At 39.6% G+C, this 25,062-nt stretch overlaps 1 protein-coding gene and 1 long non-coding RNA gene across 3 annotated transcripts in view; both read right to left on the bottom strand.

Moving 5' to 3' along the window:
- The window catches only part of adarb2 (adenosine deaminase RNA specific B2 (inactive)), a 303,296-nt gene that overhangs the window by 195,200 nt on the left and 83,034 nt on the right, over positions 1-25,062 (bottom strand). The window lies entirely within an intron of this gene.
- On the bottom strand, positions 9,965-10,841 carry LOC119787953. Its single transcript, XR_005281400.1, has 3 exons — positions 10,691-10,841; positions 10,549-10,612; positions 9,965-10,335 (listed from the first exon to the last, which is right to left on the bottom strand). It is a non-coding gene; the product is annotated as an uncharacterized LOC119787953 (long non-coding RNA).

Here is a 25,062-nt window from a genome sequence, read left to right as displayed (position 1 = left end):
TTTGTGATACATCTGTTTGTCATTTTGCTGAACTTTCTGCCATCATTTAAAAACAATACCCTAATGACTAATTAGATATGGGTTAGATGGTTGAATGTAAATGTGTCATTATTTTGCTGGTGAGGGCATACCTTCACTGGTCGGGCCTAATTAAAACCACTGCATATCTGCACACAATGATCCTTGAGGTGCTCCTCTCATTAAAAGATGGTGATGATCAGATAGCTGGATGGACAGGCAAATGGAAAGAACCAGAAAACTTCTGAATTTGAATGAACGGTCAATGTTGCTGTCAAAACAAGCTTGGACAAACATGAATGAGAATGCATGGACACAGTATTGCAAACAGCTGGCTACTGACAGGAGTGTCAGCCTGCCCAGCGTTGTATCCCTTTATTGGACACTTCATGCGTGACTGTCATGATGCTGCTAAGTTTGGAGCTCCCACAGACAAACAGCAGGAGAGGAGAGAAAGTCGGTTCTGTCAGTTGAGGCAGAGGGTTGGACCGGGAGATGGCTGCTGCTGTCCCTCACAAAGATGGGTTTGTTGGTTTTCTGAGGAGACTCAGGGAAAGCTGCCTCTGATTACCGCTTTCCTTATATAAGAAAAGCAATGAGACATTGCTGGGATTAAGGTTTTAACATGTTCTTTTGTGACATTCCACAACTTGTTGACCAGGTTCCCAGGTTTTCTTTTTTTACAAGATCTGAATAATTATGGAAAATAAATTATATGTATTTCAAGACTTCAAGACCCTGTTGAGCAGTCTGAAAGCCCACTACATCAATCTTATCAAGGCAAGGCAAGGCAAGGCAAATTTATTTGTATAGCACGATTCAGTACAAAGACAATGCAAAGTGCTTTACATGATTAAAATACAGGAAGATAAAACAGAATCAAAGCAAGTAGGAAAAAAATAAAAATAAAAATAAAAAATGCAGAAACAAAAAAGAATATTAAAAACAGTTGGACTAAAGAAAATATGTTTTAGTTGAACTGTTTAACTATCAGTTTACCCATCAACCTCCTTCTGTACTACATTTCTCCCTTCTATCCACCATCCTTTTTCTGAGTTTTGGCAGACTTCAAATTTAAATGAAATAAATGTTTATAATTTGCAGTATTTTTTATACAGGTTAAAAAGGAAAGAGTAATCTGTCTTTGAAAGGATTTGAAAAAAGTATAATTGTCACTGAAAAAAAAAGTTACATTGAATTTCCCTTTGTGATCAATAAGGCGTTTTTGAATGTAACTAAATTGAAAACTCAAATGCTGAAAAAATATATCCATATTTGAAATTAAATTGTTTGCACTGCCAGTCAGCTGGCTGAAAGAGCACACAGATTTCACAGATATTCCTCAAAAGGTAATTAGAAAAAAACATTTCCAAGCAACTGGGATAAGACTTAACACCAGAAGCTTAAAGTAGGAATTAAACTTTTAAAATTGAAGTTACAAAGTATTCATTTGAAGTGAAACAGAGGCAACACAGAGTTCATGTTCCCAGTCTAAAGTTTTCAAAGAAAGCAGCAATATAAAGAACCACGTCACCTGCTGGTTTTGGCCACTGGGTTTTAACAAACCAAAGTAAAAGCAGCCATCTACCAGAATAAATTAGAGCACTTTTAGCATTATTTTACCTTAGTACATTCTGTTGCTGTTAATATTAATCTATTTAAAAGTATGACGGGATAAAGTGGTGCTGCCAGTCCCTCTGAGCACTCACATAATGTTGGCACAGGTAGGCTTTCAGATGATATTTTCAAGCCTCTTCTTTTGTGCATGATCTGTTTTTAATGCTAAATATGCAGCACAGAGTAGGCGCATGGCATTTATTCAAATGTGACTCAATATAAAAGAACTAATTGGCCGACCATGTCTAAAACATTTCTATCATATCAACTGTTGGAACATTACCCTGAGCTAAATCTTAAGACTCAACCTCTGATAAGCAGGCCATCCCACACTCTTCCTTTCCACCATTGTTAGTCTGATTTCTGGCAGCCACCAAACTTTCCTAATATGCTTTCATGGCCTCCAGCCTGGAGCTACAAAGAACTATAGTTCCAATATATTTTTCATGTCAAATTCTTTACTTTAGGTCCAGAGTTCTTAGTCCATTCGGCATAAATATAGAAAAAGTTAATGCAAAATGTATTCCAAGATACTGTTTTTCTAAGGAGTTCATGGTTTAAATATGGAACCTGGAAAAATCATAGACTAGAGGAAAAATAAGAATAAGAGAGGAAAAAATCAGGGACAAAAGGAACGAAGAAAGGACAGGAAAAAAACGGGGGAAAAAATAGAAACAATAAAATGAAGGATTGACAAAATATGACCAGGAAGGAAGGAAGGAAGAAAGATCTATATCTACAGATTTCACAATTTTTTCTATCCCATTCTAACCTGGAAATATTTAAGCCAAATTCCTGCTGTGTCTGCCTTCCCCCTGACGGGGTTATGTGTGCACATACATTTGCAAAGCGGTGTGTGCGAGTGCCTAATGTTCTTGCATTGGCCCCGGCAGGTAATCCTGCTGCTGAGACATGAGCACAGCACCACTAATAGCTGCGGAGGGATCCATTTCAGCATCACTGCCACTGATATGCTCCTGCTAGTACACAGAAGAGCGTGCTGTTTAATGCCTTTTTAACCATTAACTAACTATCAGGTTGGGTACTCGTGTGTGGGATGGCGCGCATGCGTTGGTTTGATAGCGTTTGCAAGTGGAAGCATTCCCTGCGAGGGCCCTTTGGAAGACAACTGAACACATCAAAGGATGCCTCCATGATGCCGAGCATGATATCTGCCCGAAGACATGAGGTTTAAGCACTCATCCGCCGCTGTTTTCTTTACGATTAGCCAGGCGGCAGAGCAAAATGTCATTTAGTCTAACACTGTTCTGCTGGATTTGCTGCACTATTTGTCTTCTTAAATCTACAACAGAGGACTTGGCAAATGAACCCTAAGCCCTATGAATAAAACAACAGGGGGAGGAGGGATGTGGCGAGAGAAAAGCCTCGCTCGGTTAGAGGATTTGAGGAACAGCATGGCACAGACGGCAATGTGATAGGAGCCGACAGCGGCGGCAGGCAGTCACCTGCGCAGCAAAAGCCTGTCTGGCTTTTCACTGAGGGCTTTTAGCCTTCTGTCTGCAGCCGAATGTTTTGTTAGGTGTATTAACAAAAAAAAAAAGACATGTGCTGCTTTTACACATTCACCGCCATCTATGCAGGAACAAGTGTTTTCCATGTGGCATTCTGCTTCTCCATGATTGCTTTTAACTGCAGGGACCCAGAACACACTTGATGATACTGTGTTGAAGTTGGTTTGAAGTTGGATATTGGAAAATATTCAAGCTCTTTGGAGTCCGTGGGATCTAGCTCACGGACTCCAATTTCGCCCAATGTCTACAGTAAGCTGCTCCTTCCTTTTCCTCAACGCGGCTGACCCGGGTTTGAATCCGACCCGTGGTCCTTTGCCGCATGTCTCTCCCTCTCTCTCATACCCCCTTTCCTGTCAGCCTACTGTACAAAAAAATCTTTGAACTCGACAAACAGAAAAAGAATAAATTCCTCATAAATTCCTTGTGATCAGCTAAGACAAAACTATTATAAAAGCATGCCAATAGATAACATGTGTAAGGCACACTTGTCATTATTCCATTTTAAGCTATTTTAAATTTTATAACATATTTTGGCACTTTTTTCTAACTACTTTTCTTCAAAAGCTTTGTGACCCACATACTCAAAACATCTGAGAAATTGTTCTATTACATTACCCTCAAAAGGCATACTTATTTTTATCCAATTTTAAGCAATTTTATATATTTTTTAAAGATTTTTTTATAGTAAATATTTTTTTATATTTCTTCATTAGCTTCCAAGCCATATCACCCACTGACAAATCTATGTGAAATTGTTCTACAACACTTGATAGATAAGGCACAGCCTTGATGTTGAAACAAAGTACAGTTTTAAATTATTTATTTTTAACAAAGTATTTATTTTTAACAATGTTGAACTAAGTGCAAAGTTTGCATATTAGTTGCGCTGTGGAGAATTCCAACTGCTTTTCTTTGCTTTCTCATATTCTGCTCTCGTCAAGGCAAGGCAAGGCAAGGCAATGCAAATTTATTTGTATAACACAATTCAGTACAAATTAAATGCACAGTGCTTTACATGATTAAAATATAGGAAAATAAAACAGAATCAAAGCAAGTAGGAAAAAATAAAAAAGATTAAATAAAAAAATGCAGAAACAAAAAAGAATATTAAAAGCAGTTGGACTAAAGAAAATAAAAAAGTTGAACAAGGCACAGGGCATGGAACCATCTGTCACAGCTATCATGCTGGATCTGTTGAAACACAACAGAAAAGATACATGTTCATACGTATAGTGATACAGTACATGCTCCTCTCCTGTCACAGAGTAGGGTGTTTATTTGCTTGTCATCTATGAATTACACATTCCAGACTAGCTGGTGTTTGTCCATATTTATACTTCAAATTTACACAATGACAACTCCTACTCTCACCCAGTCTGTAATTGGAGGTCTATAAACTGGGAGCTTGCAGGCAGCACAAATTGCACAGCATGTCTGTTCATCAAACACTAATCAACAAAGGAAAACAACCAAATATTATAAAGAATGATTATATATATTATTAATGGGGTACATATTATGCACCTGTGGCTTTCAGGATTTGAATAGCAAGAGCTCTTCTTTTATCTTTTATTGCCTTTTTACTTGTGTCAAATTCCATATTTGTCATGAACCGAGGACAGGTGGACCCAGTATTCAAAGAGAGACAGTCAGTAGGAAAGTTCAAAAAGGTTTATTAAATAAACAGAGCGGAGCTGTGGCTCACAGACAATGCAGAATGGGGAGCGGGGCACCGCCCAATCACAGAACTGCAGCGCTGCAGTTCTAGAGGACATGCTGGAAGCCGATCCTGGTCAGGAATCCAGAACAGACAGGAACAGGATCCAGATCAGGCAGGAACAGAACAGGTGGCAGGATCCAGACTTCCAGGCATCCACAAGCTCCCAGGAGGGTTCAGAGTCTGACAGGGTCCGAAAGTGTGACCAGGCGGTCACACACAGGAGCAGACAGGATCAGGTGCAGAAGAGCAGGCTCAGTGGAAGAGGGTAGCCGAGACAGGACGTGGAACCAGAACTTGATGCAGGACTTTAAACTGGTCTCCTCCCTGTAGCCAGGTTTACTGAGATAAAAGCTGAACCCTCCCACATATAGAGCCAAAAACACAGAGGACTGCAAGGGGGAAGAACAGTGATGATCAGGAGACGAGACAAACACAAATCCCTCTTTCCACTGGCCGCCAGGATCCAGGACATGAACAGACACGCTAACAGAAAGACAAATAATGATCTGGCACTGAATGCTCAGGCTGAACTGAATAAAACCAAGAGGAAACAGGTGAGAGGAATAAATTATAATTGAGGCAGGGAGGGAAAACGACAGGTGAAATAGATCATCAATTAAAGAGGAGCAAACAGGCCAGATCATGACAATATTTGGAATAACAGGAAAGGCTTCCATCAATCGTTTCGCCTACAGGATCCCTTGGAGAATGATTTAAGACTTACCAAAATGTAGAAAACACATGCAGTCTGGTCAGACAAACTGCTGTTTGATTGAAAATTACATTTCCCTATTATAATAATATTTTTACAATTTTATTTTGTAATTTGATTCATGACAACTGATGTTGCCATATTATGTTATATTTAACTTCTCAAAATTACAAGCACTTTAGTTTATGGATCTTCAATATAAGCTGTATCGTTATTTTTCAAGTTATGTTTTTATCTCTACAATCACTTCATAACTGTCTTCAAGGTAGAATTACTGTGTTCTTTGGGCTGCATGTTTGGAGTCCTGGAGCTCTGATAACAGCTGTGTGGGATTCTTTAGGAATATTGTGCTGGCTTTTGCATTGATGTACCAAAAGAGAGCAATACAGGAAAAGTAACATAGCACAAAATAATGTTGTTGAAACATATGTCTCCTCAGGTACCACCTGGTCCTACAGGAGACGAGTGAAGAGAATAGTAGCCAATAATCTTTCTGTATCTACAGGTGCTGGTCATAAAATTAGAATATCATGAAAAAGTAGATTGATTTCAGTAATTCCATTTAAAAAGTGAAACTTGTATATTATATTCATACATTACATACAAACTCATATATTTCAGATGTTTATTTTGTTTAATTTTGATGATTACAAATGACAACAAATGAAAATCTCAAATTCATCATATCAGAAAATTAGAATATTACTGAAGACCAATAAAAACAAAGGATTTATAGAAATGTTGGCCAACTGAAAAGTATGAACATGAAAAGTATGAGCATGTACAGCACTCAGTATTTAGTTGGGCCTCCTTTGGCCTGTATTACTGCAGCAATGCGGCGTGGCATGGAGTCGATCAGTCTGTGGCACTGCTCAGGTGTTATGATAGCCCAGGTTGCTCTAATAGTGGCTTTTAGCTCTTCTGAATTGTTGGGTCTGGTGTATTGCATCTTCTTCTTCACAATACCCCATAGATTTTCTATGGGGTTAAGGTCAGGAGAGTTTGCTGGCCAATTAAGAACAGGGATACCATGGTCCTTCAACCAGGTACTGGTAGCTTTGGCACTGTGTGCAGGTGCCAAGTCCTGTTGGAAAATGAAATCTGCATCTCCAAAAAGTTGGTCAGCTGCAGGAAGCATGAAGTGCTCTAAAACTTCCTGGTATGTGGCTGCGTTGACCCTGGACCTCAGAAAACACAATGGACCAACACCAGCAGATGACATGGCACCCCAAACCATCACTGACTGTGGAAACTTTACACTGGACTTCAAGCAACGTGGATGAAGTGCCTCTCTTCTTTTCCTCCAGACTCTGGGACCTTGATTTCCAAAGGAAATGCAAAATTTACTTTCATCAGAGAACATGACTTTGGACCACTCACCAGCAGTCCAGTCCTGTTTCTCTTTAGCCCAGGCAAGACGCTTCTGATGCTGTCTGTGGTTCAAGAGTGGCTTGACACAAGGAATGCGACAGCAGAAACCCATGTCTTTCATACGTCTGTGTGTGGTGGTTCTTGAAGCACTCACTCCAGCTGCAGTCCACTCTTTGTGAATCTCCCCCACATTTTTGAATGGGTTTTGTTTCACAATCCTCTCCAGGGTGCGGTTATCTCTCTTGCTTGTACACTTTTTTCGACCACATCTTTTCCTTCCCTTCGCCTCTCTATTAATGTGCTTGGACACTGAGCTCTGTGAACAGCCAGCCTCTTTAGCGATGACCTTTTGTGTCTTGCCCTCCTTGTGCAAGGTGTCGATGGTCGTCTTTTGGACAACTGTCAAGTCAGCAGTCTTCCCCATGATTGTGTAGCCTATAGAACTAGACTGAAAGACCATTTAAAGGCTTTTGCAGGTGGTTTGAGTTAATTAGCTGATTAGAGTGTGGCACCAGGGGCCATCAATTTTGAACCTTTTCACAATATTCTAATTTTCTGATATGATGAATTTGAGATTTTCATTTGTTGTCATTTGTAATCATCAAAATTAAACAAAATAAACATCTGAAATATATGAGTTTGTATGTAATGTATGAATATAATATACAAGTTTCACTTTTTAAATGGAATTACTGAAATCAATCTACTTTTTCATGATATTCTAATTTTATGACCAGCACCTGTACAACAGCTGCAAACCACCTGTCCATTACTGAGGTGACATTCCTTTGCTGGATTCTTAAGAACTATACTCTATGAAAATGCCTTGTTTTGTCCGCATGCTTTAATTCATGTATCACAGTGAAGCTTGTAAATATGTAAACATCTGACCTGAATAGGAATGTTTTCATAGCAATGTGTAGGATGTTATTTACAGGTGATTAGAACAATGTATGCTTCTTGTGTTTTTTATTTTTTTTCCAAAGCTATACTGTGTAGCTTTTAATCCAATGATTAGGTTAATTTGGGATATATAAAATAATTTCTTAAGGTCAATATACACACAACATATAAGTGGGCTTCCCTTCTAAAGAAAGCTTAAACTTGGAAATCTTCTGTCTAGCACCTCTAGTGAATAAAATTTAGCAGGGAAGTAATTTTAAACAGGCGGTGCTGTGAATTTATTTATTTTTTTGGATACAAGACCTATGAGCCTATAGGCCTATTTAAAGACAATAAAGAAAAAATAAATAAACTGAGATTCACTACTTTGTCATATACACTTCAGTGCATGCAAACAGGGTCTGTAACCCACAGACATCATTAATCATATTAATCATTTCTCAGGTGAATTTATGTGCTATTAATTAAACTTCACATTAAAAAACATTTCAGTAGCTTTTACGCCAATTTGAAAAGCCGGCATTCACAAAGGGGTTGTCTTTGATAAATGTATCTCTAGGTATGACTTTTTTTTCTGACTGCTTTCAGACAAACAAAACAAAATATGATCAGTCTCTTCCCCATAATGCAGCCAAGGCAATCTAGCAAACATAGCCGGTGCCACAGAACGTGAGAACGTTTCATTAACGCTATGCAAGAATTTTAAAACTGTTGGCTGGAAGGACTTGTCTAACCCAATCACGCTAGGTTGGGTTTCTTCACATGTTTCTATGTCTTTTACTTTTGTTGTTTAAGTTCAGTTGTACTTGACACATCACGCTTTTTACAAAACTGTTGTAGATTATACAAATCTGTTCAATAAATAAATAAATTCTGTTTAAATTAGTGGTGGGCCATTATTGGCGTTAATGCAGCACGTTAACGCCAGACTCTTATCGGGTGTTAAAAAAATATATCACCGTTAATCTATTCTCACTGCTGAGTTGGGAGCTGGATCTATACTAATGATGACTTTTACCTTGATAGTTTAGCAAGAATGTATATCTGGGGGAAAGAACAAATTAGTCTCCCAACCTGTGTAGACGTACTGTGAAATTACCACATCGAACGTGACGTGCTGACATGGATCCAGCTATAAAGATGCAGGTGTTATGCTGAGAATTACCTCCCTTCTCGCACACTGATGAGAAATATGAAGGAAAAGGGAAACTTTTAAACATATTCTTAAAGTTTTAATATTTCTTATGCATGGATGCCCTAAAATTGCGATGGATGTAAATGTATACATATATACATATCCAGAAAGTGATGTCAGCGATCTAAATTGGATTTGTTGTTACAGTTTAATATAGAAACTTTTTATTTTAAGCGGTGCATATTGTTTCACTCGTTTTTTTTTATAATAACTTGAGTGATATATAATATCCTATTAAGTGAATAAAATAGGGTGACCAGATTTGGGAAAAGGAGAAAACTTTTTTCTACAGCCCCTGGGGGCCTGACTGGACCAGGCTTTCGAATGTAGCCATCAGCTCCAGGGCTGGTCCCGGTCCGGGGACGGAGCGACCGAACTCGACGGTATGCTTCCCCCCGCACAGTAAAGGCAAAAATATACAAAGGCTTGAAATGGAATAAAAATGAGTGTGCCTCATCTGGCTAAAGTAGTAGAACAATTTGACATACATTTGGAGTCAGTGGGTCACATGACCTGGAAGCTACAGAAGAAATATCAAATTTTTTTATTATAAAAAATGAACAAAGGCTTAAAATGTGCTATGTGCTGTGTACGAAAATGTTTTTTAAATGTATTTTTCTTTACAAAAGACCCCAAACAATTTAAATACTCATAGTGATGGTTTAAGTTGAAGCCACCTAGTGTTCAGTATTTGTACTACATGTTACTATAAAACTTGTTTTACTCCATCATTATGATATTAATGTGAACAAATGAAACTTTATCAATTGACTATGTGTAGCACTATTTAAAGTGTAAAAGGACTAGATGGAAGAAAATCAGAAGACTAGAATTTGTCTACTGGAGCCGTTGTCAGTAATCAAAACGACACAAAACTGCTTTCAATACCATGTATTAGACAAATTTAAAGTAAACAATACAAGACAACATACATAGAAAATAAATACAAAAAAATATATACACAGTACTGTGGTAATCCTCTTGTTTGTGCACAACTGGTCTTAAATTCCCCGCTGATCAGTCCAGAGTCTGACCGACACACATTCAGAAATCCATGGTTGGATTATCCAGATATTTAAGTTGAAGAATGTCCCAGCGCAAGTTGTTTCAGGTGAAGAGGTGAATAATGAAGTGTATGCCTGAGTGGTGAGATGGAGGGGGGAAATGATACAGACCAGTCCACTGTGGAGTGATTCTTAAGGCTCTCCTGGCTCCAGCCAGTTTTCAGAAGCTCGCCATCTTTTTCCCTAAAAAGGGATCACCTGGCCTGTAATAAAATAAACAGGACCAGTAAATTTCCAGCCGGCTAGTTAACTAGACTTTTCCAGTTTCACACAGAAATAAATGCAATATCTAATCTGTCAGACCAAATAAAGAACATTTATCTCATCATCTTAAAGTTAGATTACAACAATTGATCACACATAGCATTTGCTGCCACCAACATGCTAAAACAACAAACATTTTGCTCTCTACTCACCAATTCCAATAATAGATGAGAGTATGGCAGCTCCAAGGCTCCAAACTCACTGGATTTCTCAGATCTACATGATTTTTATATTGTGAGGTTAAAACAGTGCATTACAAACAAAGAGATAAACTGATTGTTTGGGAACACCAACCTGTAGCTCCTTTGTCTCCAGCTCTCCCCCTCACATCTGACTGGGGAAAGCTGGAGCAAGCCTAAATAATTGCCTCAGGTGTGTCAATTGGCTGCATGCACTGTGTGACTGACTGTCACTCTAACCAATGGGGCAGTAAGGCGGGACTAAGGGCAGTTTCCACCCTGGGTTACATATGTTAGACAAAATAGAAATTTTGACAGTGGATGACATGACCTGGAAGCTATTGAAGAAAAATCCCCTATTTTCATTATAAAAAAATCTTGAAATGGCTTACAATGGAATAAAAATGATTGTGCCACATAAGGCTATGTTAGTAGAATGATACCATACAGATTTGGAGTCAGTGGGTCACATGACTTGAAAGCGATTGAAGAAAAATCATTTATTTTTATAATAAAAAAAATCTTTAAATATATAAAAAGGCTTAAAATGGAATAAAAATAGGTGTGCCCCATCAGGCTAAGTTAGTAGAACAATTTCACAAAGATTTGGAGTCAGTGGGTCACATGACTTGAAAGCGATTGGAGAAAAATCTTTTATTTTTATAATAAAAAGATCTTTAAATATATAAAAAGGCTTAAAATGGAATAAAAATAGGTGTGCCCCATCAGGCTAAGTTAGTAGAACAATTTCACACAGATTTGTATCCAGTGGATCAAATGACTTGGAAGCTATTGAAGAAATATAATTTTTTTTTATCATAAATAGATCTTTAAAACACACAAACGACTTACAGAAGTTTCTCTTGGCAGGATATTATATTAGTTTCGTCTTAGCTGATCACAAGATAAGGAATTGATATTTGTTTCTCAAGAGTGCTTGGTTCAAACATTTGTTGACAGTCCCTAACTCCACCACAGCGTGTGGGGGGAGGGAGCAGCTGAGTGACACTGGCCGAAATCGGAGTCCCTCATTCGGATCAACCATAAGCTACATCCCGCTAACTCCGCGGAAATTTAATATCCAATTCAAACCAACTTCACTGTAGTTTCCATCGTTTGTTTTTCATCTTACCTGGCAGCTTTTTTTCCCTGAACAGTGTGCAAAAGCACGGCGCTGTTATACTCCTAAAAAAACTGACCAAGCAGCTCTTGATCTCAGACTTCCAGAAATTCTCAGATCAGTTAATTAAATTTTCTGCAGCCTTAAGACAGACTTTCTAATAAGGTGATTCCTGCTGTGAATGATCAGAGGATACTACAAACACCTGCCAGGACCTGGGAAATCATCCAGGTCAACGACAAGGCAAGACGTAGTATATGTAGGTATAATTATTAAGCTTAAAACATCTTCTCTTCAGCAGATGGGAAATTCAAGTCTGGTTGTAATTATTTTCATTACTTATGAGGAAATTAAAAATTAGAATTAAGCTGGAAGAAATCCAAATGTAAATACCACACCGATGATATTTGTAGCCCCTTGCAAAAATAAGTACACACACCCCCACACGCTATTTATATATATATACGTATATATATATACACATATACATATATATACACACACATACATATATATATATATATATATATATACATTATATGTGTGTATACACATGTGTATATATACATACATACATACATACAATATATGTCCCACCCCTATACTGTTCATTCAAGTACTTTTTTCCACCTATATAATGGATTTTCTTTGAAATGATTGACCATTTTATATCTGTATTTAACAGTATCCACATATTAACAATTATATAGAATCAATGAAAGTCTTAGTAGAAAACATTTTTTTCAAAGTATTAAATGGAAAAATACATGTCTGTACATTACAATTATTGGCCATAACAACAATATTGCATATCAATATTGAAACATTTTCAAAAAAATATCAGTACATCTATAGTCTTTAGAAACTAATATATTCAGTTTATATTCGGACACAAACAAGGAGTTGCTGTTTGATTAAGGACAGAGTCCCATCGTGGAGAGAAAGTGGTCATCAGTTATGGTGGCCTTTTGGCCAACTGACATTTTAAACAGTAATTTCTCACTAATGAATATGTTGGTGTTTCATTGAGCGGGCCTTATTTTTCTCTCTTTTTATCAGAAGGATGCAGAGCGGCACAGCTGTGTGGCATACATTCAACACAAAGCTGGCTCTGCCAGTGGGAACGGTCTGCACAGGTCCCCCTCCGCACTTCCCTGTTAATATTCACATAATTCTGCCCGCTGGAAGTATGGCCGTACCTCTGGCATTCAAGCATCTGCTTTAGTGGAAAATCTTAACTTATCTTGACCTAACTCTTGTTATCATCATCACAATCCACCCACTTACTATTGCTCACCTCTTCTATAACCGGCTGTGGCTATATCACTGATGGTCTCATTAGACGCACGTATCAAAGGAAGTATGTTTAGTGGTAAAAGTAGTCTAGGAGGTGTTAATTAGACCCCAAATATGTCCATGAGCATTAATCAGCTGAGTAGGAGGCATATTATGGCCAAGCAAAGGCCGGATGTAATGTATTATAATCAGTTTCATAATAATCTAAGATCCGTAAGATATGAGGGTCATTTAATAGAGTAGGACAAATATAAGCAATTTTAAGTGAAGGTGGGGTTAAAGAACAATAAAAAAAGCTTTAAAAGATCAGGAGAGGCAAATTTTATCTGACAAAATAATCTTGGGTGGTTCCAGCAGTTTAGGGAGTCTGGCAGGTTTATTTCTAACAAGAGGAGCTGTAAATCCAACAACTGCAATCTTCAAAGCATGGTATGCCCGTACCGTACCGCCAGTTCTATATCGCCTAAACCAACTGTACCATACCGCCCGTACCATCCGTACCACCCGTTCCATAATGCCCATACCACCCGTACCGTACTGCCCATACCACCCGTTCCATACTGCCCATACCACCCGTACCGTACGTTCCATATCGCCCATACCACCCGTACAGTACCGCCCGTTCCATACCGCCCATACCACCTGTATCGTACCGCCCGTTCCACCCGTTCCATACCACCAGTACCGTACCGCCCGTTCCATACCGCCCATACCACCTGTATCGTACCGCCCGTTCCACCCGTTCCATACCAGCAGTACCGTACCGCCCGTTCCATACTGCCCATACCACCTGTATCGTACCGCCCGTTCCATACCACCCGTAACATACTGCCCGTTCCATACCGCCCATACCACCTGTACCCTACCGCCCGTTCCATACCGCCCATACCACCTGTACCGTACCGCCCGTTCCATACCGCCCATACCACCTGTACCGTACCGCCCGTTCCACCCGTACCGTACCGCCCATACCACCCGTACCGTACTGCCCATACCACCCGTACCATTCGTACCACCCGTTCCATAACGCCCATACCACCCGTACCGTACTGCCCATACCACCCGTTCCATACTGCCCATACCACCCGTACCGTACGTTCCATACCGCCCATACCACCCGTACAGTACCGCCCGTTCCATACCGCCCATACCACCTGTATCGTACCGCCCGTTCCACCCGTTCCATACCACCAGTACCGTACCGCCCGTTCCATACTGCCCATACCACCTGTATCGTACCGCCCGTTCCATACCACCCGTAACATACTGCCCGTTCCATACCGCCCATACCACCAGTACCGTACCGCCCGTTCCATACCGCCCATACCACCTGTACCGTACCGCCCGTTTCACCCGTACCGTACCGCCCGTTCCATACCGCCCATACCACCTGTACCGTACCGCCCGTTCCACCCGTACCGTACCGCCCGTTCTATACCACCCGTATCGTGGTAAACTAACTAGATCATAAACAAACCAGGTCATATCATGAAAGAGGCAAGTTTCCTTCTCTTGTTTTTATTTATTGTTAGAATTATGGTGAGAGCAAGTTAGAATTGTTCTTTGTAATAGACGGTAACTGTAGTTGCTGTATTTTATAATTATCTTTTTTTTTTCTGAAACCCTCCAATTTGGAATTGATTAAGACCTTTTATGACAATATTCTATACGTTATTTATCATAGTCAATTTACCTAATTTTATTACCTGTTGTCAAAGTCTAACAATCACATTTTAATTCTTGACTTATGGAAAATTCCCACATGACACAAAATGTTCTGTTGTTTTGAATCAACTTAATTTTGCACTGAATTTGTCCAACTTCTATGTGAAGAACCTTTGTAAAACAAAGTTAAGGTAATGGAAGGTAATGTCCATTTTCATTTTTTATTCAGTAGTATTCTAATTCACAGCAGGAAAATACAGTAAAAAAAAAATCTGTTTTTTCTTTAACTTTAACGTTTAAGCATAGTTTGATAGACTAAATCCTGAATTTGTCCTATAGAGCCATCTGCTAAAGCTGAAACTCGGGGGGTGACTGAAAGGCAATCATTGCTACATTTTATTAACAGCTTCGTTTAAATGGCACGGTAGCAGCAGCAATCTGCAGAGGGCACCTTCAGCAATCAACGGCATTTCAGTGCAGCTGCCAAGTGAGGTGTACGGAGGGGCGCAGGCAGAGACGAACAATACGATTAATCCCACAGGATAAGAGAAAAAGAAGAATTTTCACAATCCCAAAGCCGCGACCTCTTTGCTATGCACAGGTCCCCCTGAATAAGTGCTTCATTTAATAATAATTGATGGAGGAAATTTTCTGAACGGCGGATGAGGTTGTGCACCCCTTTCCCTCTCTTTCTCCCTCCTTGCCGCTTTTCCCCTCATCTCTCCAGAATTGTATTTTGTGCTTGAGTGAATTAGGTGATCATTTTTTATCTTACATGCCGTGCTGGCTTCTGGAGTTTCTAGCTCCAAGGAAATTGGAGGGGAGGAAGAAGTCGAACATTTATCGCATGCCGAGGTTAATCTCCTGAAATGGTGGGATTTGGTCAGAGAGGAAGTAGAAAATCCACGCTTGCACTCACAAGCTGCATTACAGTCACATTTCCAGTTTTATTTTACTTCCCTCCACTCTCTCTCGCTGCCCCGCTCTAACCTGCCTTCCTTCAGCTCAAAGTAAAATCCTTCGAGCTGAACAGCAGTGACAAGACAAAGTAGCCGAGCATAAATTAAAGGCAGACACCAGACTCATCACTCACTGTCTAAGGCACTAATAATACTGCTCATTTTGTGATCATTTCTCATTGCTGTTGTTAATGCCTCAAAATCAAATCACATTCTGAACTGGTCTAGAAGAACTGAAGGAAGATATTCACAACATAAGAACAGACAGCTAAAGGTTTGAGTGGTTTGGCTTAGAAACAGGTTGCAGATTTTGATATATAAACATGAAATCCTTTATGATGGAGACAGATGGTCAACTTTCAATGTTCTCTACATATAAATAAGCACTATCTAAAGTTATCCTACCCCAAAACAAGGTTTTAAGTCATCAAAATATCCCATTATGTTTGAAAAGGTTTTTACCTAAATGGATAAAAGGCACATCTTATAGCCATTGAAAGCTACTTTAAGGCCCAGTCCCATTTCTCTCACTTGCACTCGTTTTGAACCCTAGAACTCGGTTTTGCGACTGTAAGGTTAGTGTTTACCAATAATTTGAGCTAGAGGAAGTGCCCTCCAACCCTTAAAATGATCGACCGAGTGAAGTCAGCAGCTGACTTGGGAATAAAGTGGAGTTAATTTTTTAATTGTTTATATGATTTCCAGATTGTATGCATTTCTTTATTTCAGTATTGTAAAGCAAATAAAGATGGTTTCATTGTATTGAATATACTTCTATGAATGGGAAAATTTCCAAATAATATAAATAGATTAACTAGTTTTGCCAATTCCTTGTTTGGGTGTGTAAAAATGTGATAATGCTATGGCCAAAGAGGGTTATGCTGGAGTTTCATTTTTGAGATAACTACTGCTCTATTGCTTTTCATGAAGGATGTGGTTATGTGAAGAATAGTGGAGGAATTATTTCAGGTTCAATATTGCAGAAGAAACTATTTGGGTTTATTTAAAAATATTTAGCTATTTCATTATTTTTAGGATAGATGTTATAAAGAATTTTGCAATGAACTTATGACTCATTCAACTCCTCCCAACAGAAACACTTCCACCATAGAATGATTCCTTTATCATGTTTCTATAATTTCATCCATGCAACAAAACCTAAACCTTACAGTGAAGGGGGTGAAGCGGCGCACAGTGAATTCCACGCTGTGTGGGTGTTCACTGCTCCTTCATCACTTCATGCTACTATGTGACATTTGCTCCAGGATAAACATTTAATCATGAATGCTTGTTATATATAATAAGCCCACTTAGTCCTTTTCTATAGTTGGATAATGCCAGCCCACTTCCCTCCAACTCCCAGCGAAATCCCCTCCAACTTCCATACTTTGGAGTGACCCCCTCCTGCTTAATTTTTTTACTCTGTTCCACCCTTTCACTGAATTGCAGGGTCTGACCAGGAGATGATGCTTCTTTTTAGCTCTTAAAGTCCACAAACCATGACAGAAAGAATATTTTAATACAAAGATTGATTTTTAAAAAGGGATTGTAGGGGACCAGCCGAGGGCCCATAAAAGAAAGTGGGGAAATTTTGAATGGCTGCTACTGTAACACAACCAACATGTCAACTTGTCTTATAAGCTAAGCCTCTAACACGTGCTGGAGCATGAGCTGTGTCGGCCCGGCATAGTTCCACATTGTTGAGGAATCTTCGGGAACTTCTGCCAAAACAAAGTGGGCAAAGCAAGCTAAACTGGGCTTCCTTCTTTGTGATAAATCTTGCAAAGCATCCAAGCGGCATGAGGACATTACTCATGCAGTAACGTGCTTCATAGCAAAGGATATCTTACCGTTGTCTGCAGTTGAAAAACCTTTAAACTGCTACTCGTCACTCGATCTATACGAAGTTACGGGCAACAAGTTTTTCTTTTACTCTCTAAAATAAAAGTAGTAAAAGAAAAACTGCTCAGTGCAAAATGAGCGTCAGTCTGTGTCTTACTTCGACATATCATCAAGACGCACATTCGAGCCCTACCTCAGCCTCTCAATTTACCACATAGACTAGGGCCCTATAACTTCCGCGATCACGGAATCGAAAACGGAATCACGGAATTGGCAAATTAACGCGGAATCTACTGTAAACGCCGAAATTCTACATTTGAAATGAAATTCTGTTTTTGTGTGGGAGAATAACGTACGTTGGGGGAAAAGCACACCGGGGGACGCAAATCTGGGCGACACAACCCCTCCCGCTCCGTCATTTCCGCTCACCCTCCCCCATCAAAACATTGAAAAAATGGCGAAGCGGCTCTCCACAGCTCCGCTTTCGGAGAAAAAGTTGAGAAACACAACGCTAAGACCTGAGTACAGAGCCGAGCAGTTCTCTCGTGACTTTTACGTGTCAGGTGAACTATTGTTTTGCAAGTTTTGTCAACATTCCATTGATTGGAAGCGCAAAAATACATACACTGACCACTTCTCATCCAAAATCCATGTGAAAAACAAGGAGAAGTACAATAACGCTAGCAAGGCCACCACGTCCCTACAGACGTGCCTTACTGCTACATTCAAGTCTTCAGACTCAAGAAAAGAGTTTGTTGAAGATTTTGTCGCTATGTTTGCTGAGGCTGACATCCCTTTGGAAAAGATGACAAAACTGCATCCGTTTCTAAAGAAGCACTGCAAACAGGGAGAAGCCCTACCTGAAAATGTAAGCAGTCTTCGCCAACTTCACCTACCAATAAATTTAAGGTCATTCCTATTTTATTTGTGTACATTTTAATCATTAACTTTAAAAGCACATTCTTTTTACGACTGAAATAACAGTAAAGGGTAAAAAAAACTGAATTCGCAAAAATTTAAACGGAAAAAACTGAATTTTCAAAAATGAAAACGGAATTTGGGAAACAATAAAATGGATTTTATAGGACCCTAATAGACAGAAATGGAACCTGAGAAGTAAGTATTCATAACATAACTCAGGTCTCTTAAGTTGAGCTATTTTTCTTTAAAAAAAATTCAGTTATGGTTAAAAAAGTTGGTTAAATAAAGATTTAATTGGAATTCTGTGTTTTTTCTGTTCTTTATTAAAAGTAAATGATAAAATGGCCATAGCTGCATTTTAAAAAATGGTTTTATATCTTTTAGAATAATCATCAATATCGATGAAATTGCATTTTTTTATCGATATGCTGTTGTCTATATCATCCAGCCCTAGGTCAGGCTCAATGAAAAATCCTCGAAACCAATGTCAGAATTTCACCTTCAAACATATATATTTGTTTCACCTCTTTTGTTTACAGATTCCCCTACAACCTTGGGGGAATCTGGTAATCTGGAAGTTCACTTATTTTTTGCTCTTGTTGAAAAACTAATAAAATTGAGTTCTTTCCCAGAACTTTTTCTAGTTTTTTTTTCTAGAGTTGGCCATGAAGTTACACCATGTTTTGCTGTAAACCATGTAGTGGCTGTAAACATGTAAAAAAAAATCTTTGACTCCTCAGTACAGACTTGTCAAAATCATCTTCCACCCATCACAGCTGTTTTTCACTATCAAAGAAAACATCAGTCACCTCGCTGTACCAGCCAATTCTATCACTGTTCTACAATACTTCCTAGACTGAAGTCTCACTGTAAACACAAGCTTTGATGGAGACAGCTGCCGCTGCAGAGCCCGTGAGTCGAAGATTAAGTGGATCTGTGGAGAAGATTTATACCTGCATTTTATGGCATTTGCAAATGGCTGCTACCATAGTGGCAGAGTAATTCCCTCCTGTCATATTTGTCTTTACAAAATGTAACAAATTATGGTGAGTTTGCAGCAGATGAAACTGCCAAATTTTTTTCTGTCTCCCCTTTTTGCTAACTTTTTTTTTGTACAGATAAGGCGTGATGGTGAGATTGCAGGCCCATCCATTTACAGTGTGTGGCAGGTGACAGGAAGACATGATTCATTCTGCCTTGTGCAGCCTGATGCGCACCCCCTATCACCTCTCTGTCTATTTTCTGTCCTCTGTTCTTCTCCCCCCGCTTTCAGCCTCCCATCACTTCTTCCCCCTCTTTCTTTTCCATCCATCCTTTTCTTTGGACTTTCTCCCCTCCTTTTTCAGAGGGATGCCTGTCAGCATAACTCATCCAGTCAGCTCGAGGGACAGGATATGGGTAATTGGGGCAGCAGAGTGTGTTAGCATGTGTGTGTGTGTTTGTGGCTGAAAGATGGTGCCTTCTCTGCAGACAGAACTGTCTTTTCCACTACCACCTAATGAGGTGTGACTTGTGTCTTGTGGAGAGCTGGACGGACAATTGCAACCTCCCTCCTTTGACACACACCTTCTAGTGACCCTCTATTTACTCCCCTCTGCTCTTCTTTCCCAGTCAATAGATGTCAGAGTCCATCACTCAGCAACAGTTCGACTGAGGCCTTACTAGAGCAGGTTGTCAACACATTGGACCAGGCGTTAAGCACAGATAAAACTCTCCCTTAACTACTGAGATTCCTGAAGCGGCAAATACATGATTTCTAGTTGCTTTAAGTCCAAATCAAATGAGAGATGTCTGACTGGTCAGAGTTTAAAAAAAGGAACAGCAGAGTTGGGTTAGAAAACAGTATCCCAAGCTTTTAACACTTCACAGAGTTCTGTTCCATCTGCAAATAGAAAGAGCTTGGTGCAGCCAAACGCGCTTCACCAAAACTGAAAGGCCGAAGAAAGAGCATATAATTCAGCCTAGAGGTCAGTGGACAACCTGGTGCAGGAGGGAGACACCTTCAACATACAACAATCAGTATGACACTCGACAATCCCGATATTCAGGTATATCAGGTACATCATAATGCTCTGAACATATATAATAGAGAAACAACAAGGTAGACATAAGTTTATGACAAAGAGCCCCTCAAAATTATTGATAGCATGCCTAAACTGAAAGCATAGGCAACATTTTTGTAAGCTATAACAATAAAAAGTTAATTTTTAGAGTAACATTCCAAACATTGATTAAAAACTCATGGCGGGAGGAAATGGCAGAATGACAGATAGTTTGTGGCTTCGTTTGCACTAATGTGCCCGCTCCTCCAGTTTATGATTAAGAAAGAGCAAAGCCAAAAAGCACAGTTCTCATTTTATCGGCCCACCTTCACTTATAGTCAGGACACATAGAAAGAACGAGACTCTTGGTACAATTGGCTGAAATAAGCTTCCTCTGTTGGACGGTTAAACACAGCCTTAAGGGCTGGTTATACTCCCGCAGCAGTGTGTCGCAGTGAGCTTGTCGCACGTATGATGAAGATATTTTTCATTTATATGCCCAATTCTGAAGCTTGATCTGCACCATGTTATTCCACACCAAAACGCAAGAGGGACAATCAGGAATTAGCTGTGGGTCTAGATACAGCCGAAGCAGTGAGGAAGTGGGGGCAAGTTTGTGAGACAACAGTTTGTGAGGGACATGAGGGCGAAAAAGAGCGGCGATCCAGGTGGAAAAAGGGTCCCAGCGTTCATGCGCACCTCGGTCTTCTAGCTGGTCCATCTTCAAGAGTCGTTTTTGCACAATGCCAGACATACAAACAAAACAAGGTAGTAAGGTACTAAACAGGAAATACGCATAGAGTAGAGCGGATGTAGATTTGACCAATCAGAGGCTTCCCCACTGCAGCACTTTCTGCGGTCACCTACAATTTTGGAGAGGTGCAGCAGTGTCTGCGGAAGGGGTGGGGGCATATCTCTGTTAACTGCGACACACAACCAGATGACCTGGTTTCTGAGCATAAATCAGCCTTTAGAGGTAGAGTGAAGAGTTTCTCATCCAGGAGGAGCTCTAAAGCAAAGAACAAGTCAGTTGAGGTGGTTCATCTAGGATGCGCCCTGTGCTCCTCCCGTTGGACATTTTCCCAGAATTTTCTATTAGGAGGAAAGGCTGGGAGCACTGAGATGCTACAGGGACTATAGCTCCTGGAGTTCGAATAGTTTGCTCCAAGACCTGTTCCCCCCCATAAATAGATCTCAGATAAGTAAAAAAATGACTGATGAAAGGATGGACAGATGTGCAACCAGGTTCCAATGCTAAAGATAACTACTGTTATACAGCAGACTGTAAACTGAATCTAAAATGTTATACTTTCATCAGCTTCATTAGTCATTTTAAGAACATTTAAAACTCAGCATAGAATTCAACTTATTTGATTTCGAAGTAATTAAATTCATGAGTTGGAAGTAAACCAACATGATTTATATTAAATGATTATCGTCCTTTTAGCATGTGTCATATCGCAAAGGCCCTGGTCTTGTTGCATGCACAATTTGGAGGAGTGGGGGCCAAGTGGTTAGGGCATGGAGCTTGGAATCCTGAGGTTCTGGGTTCGAGCCCCACTCCCACAGACTGCCACTTTGGCTCTCTGAACAAGACACTTAACCCACAATGGCAGCCCACTGCTCCCAAAGTGGATGGGTTAAATACAGAGGTAAATTTCTCCAATATGAGATCAATAAAGTTCAATTATTATTCGGTAGGATCAGTTAGTTCAGGTTCCATCTAATGAAACAATGCTGATCACTATTTACCCAGAAGTTTGGACCTTAACATCCGTTTACAGTAAGGCCAATTTTAATCATTTGTCTTGCAGACAAGGTTTAAATAGTCTTTTAAAATCCACAACATGTTGATTCTAAATCGAATATTAGCTTTTCATCAATTGCTGTGATGGCAGATTGTTTTTTTTAAATGGATTTTGGACATTAATTCAGACGATACTATAGTTTAATGTAGCTGATCACTCAGGGACAAAGCCCCACAGATGCGTAATGACAGCCTTGAGCATTTATCCCTGGCACTTTCAGTGGCTTGACCTGTCAGCCTCCTTAACAAACCGCTCACACGCGGTGGAAGCTTGTTCCTCAGCTGTTCTCATCGCTCAGCTACAAAAGTGTCTGTGTACCATATCTGCCTTTCATTAAGTCAGCTGTAATGTGCTCCCCAGGCAGGAGTCGACTCGTAATGCGAGGCCGTCTCATTAGCGCTGTCACGTCACTTCCATTTAGAAGCCTTGCAAAACGTCTTTGAGTGTTCCTGCACCTCCAGGCCAGATTCAGCATGTCCAATGACTTATTCCTGCTTAGCGCTTCACATTTTCCCAACTTTCACTCATTGCTGGGGAACTATAAAAAAAAAAAAAAAACGTATTCGCAGCACAGCCCTGCCAATTTAATCGTTTTGTTAGACGTGTGAGGTAGAGTTGTAATCTAATAAACCTCATTAGTGGGGAATAAGGCCTGATGAAGACAAGAGGATTTAGAAGACGTCTGTTAACCACCCTGCTTTAACCCTAAAGAAATTACTAATCAATGACCAGCACCAAACTAATTGCTCAAAAAGCTCAAACGGTCGTTCCTGAGGAGGATTTCTTGCATTCTGCTCTCACTTTCTTCTGTTCCGAATCCAGAATGAGATAAAATTTCCCTCATATTGTGGGGAATTTATTGCTGTGCACTACTTTTTGATATTCACAATAATTTGATTTTCACAGTTGTGAGAAATACAATAGCAGCAAATTTGCTTTTGGTTTCAGTCTTTGCTAAAGAGGTTTACAGTAATCAAATTCAACAGCGGTTTCAACAAATGAACTTGAATTGCCTCTGGAAAAGATAAAAATGAATTCAAACAGCATTACTATCGAGCTGAAGTGATTAAAAGAGAAATATTGCTCTCTGAGAGGAAAACCCCAAGGCATGAATGGAAAAGTCTGTACTAGGCTGCTTTTTTTTGTTCTTGTCAATGCAATACTTAGCTGCATTCTTTATATACTTTCAATAAAGAAAAAAGAACAACTTTAAGGGAGCTGTTGTCGGTGTAGATGATTTGTTGCAGTGAAAAAGCAGAGAGGAATCAAAGACAGAGGAAAAGAGGCCCTGAGCAGTGAGCCAGAAGCGTTCATCCAAAACAACGGAAGAAATTTCAGATGAAAACGGTCACCGGGGAGACGACGGCAGGCTGGTTATTGATTCGTCCTTGCGGGCGTCCGTCATTCAGACAAACGGAGGGGAAATCCCTTAAGGTAATCATTACTACTGAACGCATGTCAGCAGGTCCATTAGGAAGCATGACTGCCTGTGGGCTAAAGACAAGCAGAGGGGGGAGACACCATAGTATGGCTGAAAACAAATAAACCACTGACTGTTAACCTTAACTGGGAGACTTTGGATCTCAAATACAGAAACTTCAGCTGTTCTGAGTAGATTTTATGATTGAAGGGGGTAACATAAAATTAATAGCAGAAGTCATGCAGCATATGAACAAGATCTCACACTGAATTTCTTATTTTCTTTAGCTTTTCTCCCAATAAAATGAATGTTTCTAAATCATCATGGTGGTTTCTGATAAGAGCATCTACCAACTTAGAATGGTTGCCTGGGGCTTACATAATGTCCGGTTGAGTATTTGCTAATTTAATGGCCAATAGAAACAAAATCCAAGAATGGAATGTAAAAAAAAAAACAAAAACCAGGAAACGTCAGGGGAAAACACACATAAGGAACCAAGTAACAACCAGAAACCAACAGGAGTAACTGAACAGCAGGTGTATATATGGGAGACAATGACAGGACTGATTATCTGATAGGGAGCAGGTGTTGACAAAAGTAACTAGAAGGAGCTAAGGGAGAGGAAACAGGCACAAGGGGGCAACAGAGAGTAACTCAAAAAATACAACAATGCTGAAATATAGCACAAAATGGAAAAGAAACCAATGAACAACAACACAAAGAATAACCAAAATCAAAGTGGAACTGAAAACTTAAAAATAAACTCAAACAGAAGTTCACATTAGACACAATCATGACATATCATTTGATAGACTGGTCTATTTCAGCCCACTAAAGAGACACCAATTTGGACATGGACCAGTGTTTATCTTTCTGTTTATTTCACCCTGAATCATTTTAGAACTAATTTTCATTTCAAATAATGACCTTAAAATTATGACCTTGCAAAGAGACAGCATACAAGGAATAACAAAATGAGTGGAAAACAAAATATTGACATACTGATGGTGACATTTCAGAAGTGATGATTTGCCACCACACATAAAAAATCTATAATCCTATAGGGGCTACCTGGAACAAGCTCTTCAGGTGTGTCTGGCGTTAAGACATGTCATGAGAAAAGTAGGAACAAGTTGCAGAGCAAAAGCTAAGAAAAATGACAAGAACCAGCATATTCTGAGAAAAAGAGAGAATTCAATCTATTGCAAAATGTGCAAACTAAATTTTTAAATTAACCACTCAGTGCACTAAATGAGTTTTAGAGCTTTAAAAAAGTTCAACTCTGTATTTAAACTGGGCCTGTTTTAGAGTAAACTCTCACAGCATTACATCTGCTTATTGAATGCTGACAAAACGTGGGACTTCTCTTCAGCGAGTGAAGCTTACCAGGATTTCTACCTTTATCCCCATATTG

Source organism: Cyprinodon tularosa, unplaced genomic scaffold, assembly GCF_016077235.1.
Source record: "Cyprinodon tularosa strain WSP-4 unplaced genomic scaffold, ASM1607723v1 ctg306, whole genome shotgun sequence".
Lineage (NCBI taxonomy): Eukaryota > Metazoa > Chordata > Actinopteri > Cyprinodontiformes > Cyprinodontidae > Cyprinodon > Cyprinodon tularosa.
Note: the sequence above shows the minus strand (reverse complement) of the source record. Positions and strands in the feature narration are given on the sequence as shown.